The sequence below is a fragment of the Balaenoptera physalus genome (assembly GCF_965194825.1).
Source record: "Balaenoptera physalus genome assembly, chromosome: 12".
Lineage (NCBI taxonomy): Eukaryota > Metazoa > Chordata > Mammalia > Artiodactyla > Balaenopteridae > Balaenoptera > Balaenoptera physalus.
The window spans coordinates 97,248,640-97,256,553 of NC_138897.1; the positions used below are offsets into that span (position 1 = coordinate 97,248,640).

Sequence of the window (7,914 nt, forward strand, 5' to 3'; positions counted from 1 at the left end):
TTTGGGTCCATTTTGTTAATGTGTATTTTTACTAGGAATCACCAATTTCTTCTAGGTTTCCAATCTGAAGCAAAAGATTTCTTTTATTTGACTTTAATTTTCCCTCTCTTTCTAGTTTTCTATAGAATTGTCACAATTAATGAGCACTATTGAAACATTATTATTAACTGCAATCCATATTTTATGCTATTCAAGTTCCCTTCCTTCTACCTTTTTCTGTTCCAGGATCCCATCCAGGGCACCACATGACATGTGATCATCATGTCTGTTTAGGCTCTTCTGGGCTTGGACAGGTTCTGAGACCCTCTTTGTTTCGATGACCATGGCAGGGTGGTGGAGGACCGGGCAGGTACTCTGTAGGCTGTCCCGCATTGGGATTTACTTGGTGTTTTTCTCATGGTTAGAGGGGGGTTATGGGTTTTGTGGAAGCAGATCACAGAGGTCAAGGGCTTTCTCATCACTTTATATCAAGGCAGTAGGCTCTCGAGATACTTACCACTGTTACTGTTAACCTTGGTCACCTGGCTGAGGTAGTTTGTCAGGTTCCCACTGCGTTTTGGAACCTTTCCCGACAGCTCCAGCCAATCCTGACCACTCCCCTCTCTGAGTTTCTGTAGCTCTGATCTTCAAGTCACATGTTGCTGGTCTGCTTCCTTCCTGTAGTATCTGTTCTCTAGAAATCCCATGTCTGGGAGTCTCCAGAAAGTTGACAGTTTTCAGGAGGAGAGAATATTCTGCTGTACCCTCCTCTCCCTAGCTCGGTACTGGACTCATGGTAGGAAGGTGATGTATTTATATCAAGCTTCTGATACCGAGTTCCCCTGCTGAGTTTATGATTAACCTTTCTTTACAAAAGTGTATCCCTTTTCTTGTCCCACCCCTGTTCCCCTCAGGATTGAGGAGTATCAGAGAAAAGGGGCGGGGGGGAACCGGTCAGGACCCTGCAGGGCCCTCCTGGGTTCAAAAGACTCTCCATGTCCCCCATTTCTTGTTTGCAGAGAAAGGCTTTAGTCTCCTAGGCCTTTCCTGAGTTCCAAAGAGCGGACACATGCACTTACTAACTAGGGAAGATAGGGAATGCAGAAACGAAGGAAAAGCAGGCCCAGATGGTGTCAGAGGAAACACCAGGGGCCAACCAGGAATTAAAATTCTTAACCCATCACATAGGCTCTAAGTAAATAATAAAATGCCTCAACTGTGGCCTTTGCTCTCTCCTAGAAACAGGTTAAAGGATGACAAGACCATGATTTTCTAGTTTGCTTTTCAGGGACATGAAGATCAATCACAGTCACCAATGACACATCGAGTCACAGGATGGTGCTGGGAAGTCTGCAACTGAGGTCTCATCAGGAAGCTGAAATCACCAAGACCCCCTCTCATTTACCCTTTTTGCCTTTAAAGACCTTGCACCCTGGCCAGCCAGCAAGATGGACCTGAGACAAACCTGCATCCCCCACCTTCTGGACTGGTGCACAGCTCAGGTCCAGCCGCTTGTCAATATTCCAGAGGCAAGTGCTGGCAGGAACAGAAAAATTGCTTTAATAAGAAAGCCAGCAGTCTGGGGAGAAGGCAAACTCATGTCCCAACACCAACTCCAAAGAGTCTGCTTAGCCACGAAAAAGGTGAAGCAATCTCAGTTAATCACTGAGGTAGGGGGTCCAAGTCATCCCACGCCCCACTGTGTGCAGGCTTGTGGACTCCTTGTGACCTCTCTTTAGATGCTATCCTGCTCACACAGTTTGCTCATGAGGTTACTGAAGGCCAAGCTGGGGAAAAGGTCCAATCATCTGTTAATTACTTATTCTTTATATTTCTTTAATCTAAGGAAAGAACCAACAGGTTAGGCAAAGTATTATGTGATCAAAACATTTGGAAGATGTGCTTGGGTTAGTTAAAATATAGCTTTGCTGAAGTGGTAGGACAAACGGGGCCTCCTGCAGAGAGCTCTTTCCTGCCAAAAGCTGCTTACAGATTAATAAAACTCTCTCTGCTCCAAACGCTGATGTTTCCGTTTGTTTGGCCTCATTGTGTGTCAGGCACATGAACTTGGGTTCAACAACACTTCTGGGTCAGTGGCTTTTGACTAGGAGATGGCACGCTTTTCTCATGTCATAATCCGAGGGCATGGAGCGCATCTGTTAGGCCAGAGAGAGCAAGAGGACAGATCGGGCAGTTCCCTTTTTCCCTTTGGCAGATGTCGTGCTTTGCTTTCTTTTAAGCAGAGTCTCTCCCTGACACTTAGCACCTTTACCCCACTTCGCTCACTCTGCCCACAAAGGATCTGCCCGGTGAAATCGTTGATCAATTGTTTGGGGACAGAAGGGCGAGAACCTTCTCTTGGTGCACACGCCCCCACCCCCCCCAACGCTGATAATCCCAGAGCAGCTGTCTTTAAACAAGGGCATGAGGAAGGCCAGCCACAGAGGGCTTTGTTTTGTTGAGTGGAGTTTGTGAGTTGATGTAACCCAGCAATGGGCTCGTGCGCCTGTGGCACAGAAAGCCCAACTCCTGCAGTGGGAGTTTGCAGCAAAGTAAGGGCTTATGGCACCAAGCAAGAGAGTGGGTGACAAGCCTCAGATCCACTCCAACTTGACCGTTTTTAAAGGGGAAGAACAAAGAAGTTGGGGTTAATTATCATCTTGTGACACATTTTTAAATATTTTTTATTTAGCTGCGCTGGATCTTAGTTGCGGCACACGGGATCTTCGTTGTGGCCTGCGGGCTCTAGTTCCCTGACCAGGGATCGAACCTGGGCCCTCTGCACTGGGAGTGTGGAGTCTTAACCGCTGCACCACCAGCGAAGTCCCCTTGTGACATTTCTTAGTCGTAGTTTTGGGGCTCAGGATGTCTCTGGTTTGCCACTCTCTGGAGATCCATGGCTTGGCCATCCGTGAGCTCATCTTGCTCTGGAGAAAAAACACGACTTTGTATGTTGATGATGAGACCTCATCTGACTCGGGGGGGTGAGCGCTCAGTGAGCAAAGGATTAGGTCAGAGGGGACAAGAAAGGGAGTAAAGTTTTGGACAGAGGCTAATCATCAACATGGCAGGGGAGCTCGGTTTTAGGGGGACTTGGTTTCACGGAGAGCTGCTTGTGAGAACAGAGATGAAGGGGGACTGCAGGGGAAGACAGAGGGAGACCCGGGGTTCTGGTAGTGGGAGAAGAACTTTTGCAGATAAGACCTCGGAGAGCTAAGGAGGAGAATTTGAAAGCTTTGCTGATGTTGTGGAGGGAGGAATTTCCCTCTACGCTTCTAGGTTCTTCTGACTGGTCTAAGATTTAAACTGACATGAGACAGATTACAGGAGAAAGTCACACAGAAGTTTAATAAAACGTATGCTTGGGAGCGACCCAAGAAAACTGAGTAACTCTCCAAAATGCTGGAAACCGTCACCTTTTTTTTTTTTTCCAGAAATAATGTATTTATAAACACAGAAATGGTTACAACAAAGATGGCCGTGACGAGTGGGTATGTATATATTTATATATATATATATTTATATATAAATCCTTGTCCAGCAACTGACTGTGGCACCTAAGGAGGTAAGTCCAGTCCTTGCCACTTGCCCCGAACCCTCCCTTCTCTGCAGCGCCCCCAGTTGTGGGGTTTCACAAAGAACCCACAGCTCCTTAGGCTGGGGATGGGGAGACTGAGCACAGGGCCTCAGCTGGCAGAGAAGGGGAGAGGCTCCAAGGAGAACCCTAACCCCCACTTCTAAGCCACCCTCGACCAATCTGGGGATCTCCAGCCCTTGGGGACCACATCTCAGCCCTTGCCCCTTTAACAGTAAAGGAGGTCTGACCGCCCCCATCTCCTTCCAGCATTAGGTAGGAAGTGAATCGAGATCATGAGGGGAAGAAAGCGGCTCCCAGGGACAGGGGCACAGCAAGAATAGAACAGGAGACTGGTTGCATTTAGGGCTCCCTCCTCTCTGACGTCTGGGAGGACTGGCCTCTAGTCCTCCATCAGCCCGAGCTTGGAGGATTACAAGGGTGAGGAGAGAGAAAGTGCCCACGCTGGAAAACTCTCCATGAGGTCACAGCAAACCCCTTCCCTGAGCACCAACCCCCAGTGTTAAAAGCTATGCTTGGGTGGGGAGGCTGCTGGATTTCGCTACCAGCTCAGTACTCCACTGACATTCAGGAGGGCTGACGTTCCTTCTGAGAGTGGCTGAGAATAAGGATGGTATCCTGTGGAGGAGGGCCGTGCCTGAGGCCCAAGGAGATGGAGCCGTGGCCTGTCAAGGAAGAAGAGGACTTTTCCCACCGAGAGGAGCTGCAGAAAGATGGGACCAGAACTTCTTTCCCCTCTATCTGGCGGACCGCAGCACAGGTCTCCACGAGCTGGCCAGGTGCTCCAGCTGCATGGTGCTGCTGGTGACAGTGAGACAGAGGTCCTCGTGATGCTCCGCCGTCTTTAGGGGGTCAGGTCAAAGGAACACTGGGGGGAGGGCTGGGGGGCTGCCCCCGGGGACCGGAAGTGTGGTGGCTGCGGCCGCTGCGAAGCCTGGGGGGCCTGGGCCTCAGGGCAGGGTGAGAACAGATGTGCATCAACAAGGGCGCGGTCGGCTGTTGCCGGAGAAGGGCTGCGCCCTGCCCCACCTCGCTGGCTGTGCTGCCTCTGCGCGCCTGCCCTCGGGCATCAGCGTGGACAGAGTCCAAGTCAGAGCCTCTGACCCCACAGAGCCAGGTGTCCGTTACCCAGAATATCACGGTGGTACCCATGCCATGGACAGGACTGCGGACTGCTGGAGTCTCCTGTTCTCAGAGGTGGAGGAGGGAAGGGGGTCAATCAAGGGGTCCCGGTTTGGTCATCACGTCCCTCTCAGGATCCCTGCGACAAGGGCCTCGTCAGCTCAGGCCTCCCCAGCTTCAGCTCCCATGAGTGTCTCAGCTCTTCCCCCGCTCACAAGCCCTGCGGGTGGTCCCTGACCTCTCTGAGAAGACAGCATTGACCCTCACAGAGGAAGGAGGTGGCGGTGGGGATGGAGGTGGCACCGTGGCCGCTAAGAACCCCTGGGGCCGAGAAAAGAAGCGGATGCTGGAATCAGGGCTCCCTCTGTCCTCTCCCCTAACGATGATGACGACCATCAGAGAGAGCCGGACATGCTCCCTGACCTTCTACTCGAAGGCGGAGATGCGGATGCACTCCAGGTCACACACTTTGAGACCAAGCCCCACAAGTGCCCACGCTGTTGCAGCCCTTCGCCAGCAGCTGCTACCTGACCCAGCACACGCGTATCCACTCAGGGGCCAAGCCCAGAGATGTAACCTCTGTGAGAAGTCTTTCCGGCAGCTCTCTCACTCCAGCCGCACGCCCGCATCCACACCGGGACATGCAGGTGTGCACAGCCAGGCTGTGAGAACACCTCCACACAGCTCGAACCCGCAGTCCCACAGGCCATGGCGCAACAAAGGTAAACCCTGCCAGGGCCACAGCTGTCACCGGGCACGCTGCGACACAACCTCGCTGGAGACGCCCCTGTCCACGCACACCGTGAAGCAAGGTGTACACCTGCGCCGTCTGCAGCCGGGCCTACACGCTGGAACCACACCTGACGCAACACATGATGCGCAAACACATCCCTCCTGATCTCCTGCAGCGGTGGCCCAGGCCCAGGCCCTCACCCTAAATACCATCCTCGGCTAAAGACCAGAGAGCCTGTGGGGGAGGGTGATTCGCGACCTCAAAGGGGAGGAAGGCAATTCACAGGGAGATGGAAAAGCAAAGGCTTTGTAAACAAACCGCTGGGCTGCACTCTGAAGGCCTGCAAGCCCTGGGCCTGCCCAGCCTCAAGACCAAAGAGCAAGCCTGGAGTCAGCGACCACCGCAGAGACCTACGTGGTTTACTGGCTCGGGGATCTCACACGTGCGAAGCAAAGTCCCGGAGCGACGCCCCTCCGTGCGCAGCAGGTGGCGGGTGGGACAGGCACCAAGCTTCCCGCTCTGCCCGGTGAGGGCACAGGCTGAGTGCTGAGGTAACCTGCAAAGGCCCGAGGGCGGGGGCCTGGCCAGGCTGGCTTCCGTGTGGCCCGTTGCACCCCAAAAGCCCGCTCTGCCGCCCTCCCACCCCGACGCAAACAGGTGAGCCACAGCAAACTGGACCGAAGGCTTTGCATTGTTCTAAAAAATTACCGTCTAACTATGCAAAGAGACACCAAGTTTTAACAGCAGAGAGAGTTTGCTTGTGGCGATACTCAATCGGGCCCGCACCGCAGGCATGACTCCCGGTCTGCGCCGGGTCCTGCAAAGCACCCGAGCGAGGCGCGGCGTAACGTGCAGCGGCAGCTTCCCAGCCGTGGCCGCTGACGCAGCTGGCGATCGCTTTTTCAAACAGTATGTGCAGACCTCTGTTCACAACTACCTCACTTCTGTGGAACAGGCTCCTGGAAGCGAGCGTAAAGGACGCGTTTTTAGTCGGTGCTGCCAAACCGCTGTCCGCACGGGTTGAGGGAACCTGCGGAGAAGTGCCGCGCTCCCGGCGGAGGGTCTGGCCTGCTTCCAGCTCTTTCCTCCCGACAGGGCCTCCAGGGCGCCCGCCAGGGGACGCGCTCTCGCCGCCGCTTCCGGGCCTCAGCGCCTTGTCACGAGCTCCTGCCTCGGGGCCCCACGTTTCTTCCCGTCGCGACTGGCAGGAGGCCCGCGACCCCGCACCCTTCGAGAGACCCGGGTGTCCCCCAGCGCCGACAGCCCACCCCACCCGGCTCCAGGAAGGGCGGGAAGGTGGCTAAGGGCCGAGCTCATAGAGAGGGTCCTGGAGTTCGGGAAGGAGTGGGCTCGGGGGGCACCCCGAACACTGAGGGGACGCGGCCCGGCGGGCACAGAGGGGGCGGGGGGCAGGCGGCTCTGCTCTGCGTCCTGCCCGGACACCTCCGTCTGGCCGTGGCCCTGCGCCGCCGGACCTCTCCCGGCGCCCTTCTCCCGGCGGGGCCCGAGAGGCCTCCCCGGCGGCCCGCCCCGGACGCCGGACTCAGTCACCGTCGCCCGGACGCCCCCATCGTTCACTCACCTTCATCCGCACGCCCCAACTACCCGCGCCAGGCGCCCGGGGCTGCTTCCATGCTCGGCGCGCACGTGCTCCGCCCGCACGTCCGGGGAGGCGGCGGGAAGGCGCGGTCGCTACAGTGTATCGAGGCCTCCGCCAATCCCTGCGAGGGCCCCGCCCGACGACCCCCGCCCGTGCCCTGCGCCCCGTAAGTCCGGGGGGCCTGCGGGTTCGCCCGCCTGGGTTTGGGGCGTTCCGGTGGTTCTCGGGGAGCCGAGAGGTTCTCGGGGGTCCGTGGCATTCGGGGGGCTGCACGGGAGCCGACAGGTTGGGGGGCGAGGGGGGGCGTTGAAGGCGCCACCCAGCCTGCTTCTGCGCGTCTTCAGGTCCCAGAAGGAGCGGAGCCGGGGTCCTGGGGGCGCTGGGCTGGGGTGGAGGAGAGGGCGCCACGACCCCCGCCTCTGCAGCAGGAGGAAGCTGTGACCCTGGCTTAACCCCACACCACCGCCCTGGAGCTCTGCGGAGACAAAGCCCGGCTGGGGTCGCAGCCCGGGGGGGCAGACATCCCCGCCCCGCCCGTGCCTCCGCACCCCCAGCCGGAGGCCCCCGGCGATCCCACCCCCGCGTGACCCTGGGGCGCAGCTGCGCGCAGCGGAGAGGCCTTCGCGACGGTGGGGGCCTGGGGGCCCGAGTTCTCGGTGACCCTGGTCAGCCACGCAGGGGAAGCCTCTGAAGTGCCGCCGTCCTGGCTCGGACACGGTCTGGCCTCTCCCCTGTGCAGTTTAGTTTGGGGAGATGTTGCACACACAGCGAGCTGGAAGGCACTCTAAGAGAGGAGACTAGGAGGGTTTCGAGTTGCTTTTTAAAGGGTGGTCAGGGCAAAAATTCTCTGACATCAAAGCTCATGCCTAAACTTACGCAAAAGAC

The 7,914-nt window shown here is 56.5% G+C and overlaps 1 pseudogene across 1 annotated transcript; it reads left to right on the forward strand.

The window, feature by feature from the left end:
* Positions 1-4,405: 4,405 nt before the first annotated feature.
* Positions 4,406-6,082, forward strand: LOC309639633 (annotated as a pseudogene). Its single transcript has one exon. The product of its transcript is annotated as an uncharacterized misc_RNA (transcript).
* Positions 6,083-7,914: the final 1,832 nt, after the last annotated feature.